The sequence below is a fragment of the Propithecus coquereli genome, unplaced genomic scaffold (genome assembly GCF_000956105.1).
Source record: "Propithecus coquereli isolate 6110/MARCELLA unplaced genomic scaffold, Pcoq_1.0 Scaffold598, whole genome shotgun sequence".
Classification (NCBI taxonomy): domain Eukaryota; kingdom Metazoa; phylum Chordata; class Mammalia; order Primates; family Indriidae; genus Propithecus; species Propithecus coquereli.
The window spans coordinates 96,221-98,263 of NW_012151929.1; the positions used below are offsets into that span (position 1 = coordinate 96,221).

Consider the following 2,043-nt stretch of genomic DNA (forward strand, 5'->3'; position numbering starts at 1 on the left):
ACTCTGTCTCAAAAAAAAAAAATAAATAAATTAAATTAATCATCCAGACCTTTTATATTACTTATTTAATTTTTAAGGATTAGCACCCAAATGAAATCATTAAAATTTTTTGTGGAACTCACAGTGTGAGGCTTATTATCTCAATCTATGGTAAAACGTACTTCTTTCCTGAAAGTCTCTTAATTAGTAAATAGCTCTCATATTAGATCTCCTGAGAACTATGCAAGCTTGTGGAAAAAAATTGGGGGAGCGATTAAGTCTTTCATCAACTTGGAGATGGTACCACCCAGCAGCTGCCTGGCCCTCATACATATACTGGGTATGTCCTTCCAGAAACTGTAGAAAGCCATTCTATTGCATGTGTGTCTGTGTGTTTATGCACAGGCTCATGATTTTGTGCATTGTCACCTTTAGAGTCTGTGTGGCAGTGTGCTCCACTAGTAGTGTTGTGAGAAGAGGGTACAGTGATCTGGGGCAAATAGTTCTTCCTAGTTCAAATGCACTCAAGGGCCAACTTGAGCCATTTTGTAGTAATATTTTCTTTTCATTTATAAAAACTAACTAGAACATACATGGATAATCACAGCAGTCTAAATTTTCTTTTTTTACTTTTACCCGATAGATGATGGTCTTTGGTTTTTATGACTGTTGGATAGCCTAGTTTTGTTTTCAGCATACTTGAAACTGATTTCTTACTCAAGTCTCCATTCTTCTTGTTTTAATTTCTTTTCTTATTTGCAGCTGAATTTGTGATCAGTCTTGCTGAGAAAAATACCACCTTTGATACTTTTAAGGCTTCTCTGGTCAAAAATGGTGCAGAATTCACGGTATGTATATCTGGAGACTTTTAATCTCTAGATATTAATGTTTTAATTTATGGAGTTGTTTTCTTTTCCTGTTTTTTTTCTTAGACCTGTTTTTTGTACATAATTTGTGTTTTAATGTCACTATTGAATTTAAATTTTGATAAGATTTAATATAGGATTTTGGCATAGGAAGGAAGCAATTTGTACATACCAATTAAATAAGCCATTAAATGTGTAATGTTTTCATGCCATTAAACAGTGGTGGTGTAACTGAATTTCCTGTGACACCTTTCTAGGAAAACAGGGCAGAATATCTATCATTAAGTTTTTGTAGGTATTTATATTCTTATTCTGTGAGTGAAGAAGTCAGAAACAAGAGTCTAGGTTTTGGGGATAGTTCTAAACTACAGGAAATAAGATGGTTGCAGGGAGCTAAGTAACTTTTCTCCGCAAAGAGTCCTAAATATCAGCTCTCTCTGAAGCTACTTTCCTAGCTTCATGCTATACCAGGTTTACACTCTATGCTCCATTTGTTCCAGTTAGTTAATTTCTGGTCCATAACCACCCTTCCCTAAAGGATGTTCTTTGCCTTTTCCTTTTTGTAAGCGTATTTAAGCACTGATCCAGGAGCTGACAATTATTTTTATGTTTTTTTTCAAAGGATTCTCTTATTAGTAACTTGCTACGTCTCATACAAACCATGCGGCCTCCAGCAAAACCTTCTACCAGCAAAGGTGAGCAGAGCTTCCAGCTGAGCTTAGTCTCCAGAATGGTTAGATTATGAGCATCCTGTAAACTGCATTTGTTTTCCTCTCAGCAGCTGCTGAGCAAGTAAATGTTCTAGTAAAATTTTTCAAATGATGTAAGACAAAATTAAAATTATAGTACATAAGCAAATGAATACTATGCATCTCTTCCCTGCTACGTGCCCAGATAGTTTGTTGAGGATTTTGTGGTCAAATTTTTTAGAAAATTAAATTATGTTTACAGTAATGTGTATGATTAGCATGAAACAAAATGCCATGTTCTGTTTCAGTGTGATGCAAATCTAATGTTGAAGTTAACCGTTAGTAATATTAAATATATCTTTTTTAATCCCTTCATGCTCTTTAATGAAACAAGATCCAGTTGTTAAACCGAAAACTGAAAAGGAAAAGCTGAAGGAACTCTTCCCAGTCCTTTGCCAACCAGACAACCCTTCTGTCCGGGTACTGATACCAGTTTGAGAATGTCTACT

At 35.0% G+C, this 2,043-nt stretch overlaps 1 protein-coding gene across 1 annotated transcript in view; it reads left to right on the top strand.

Moving 5' to 3' along the window:
- DHX8 (DEAH (Asp-Glu-Ala-His) box polypeptide 8) overlaps positions 1-2,043 on the top strand; it is a 59,036-nt gene that overhangs the window by 17,261 nt on the left and 39,732 nt on the right. The gene's annotated exons all lie outside the window — the stretch shown is intronic.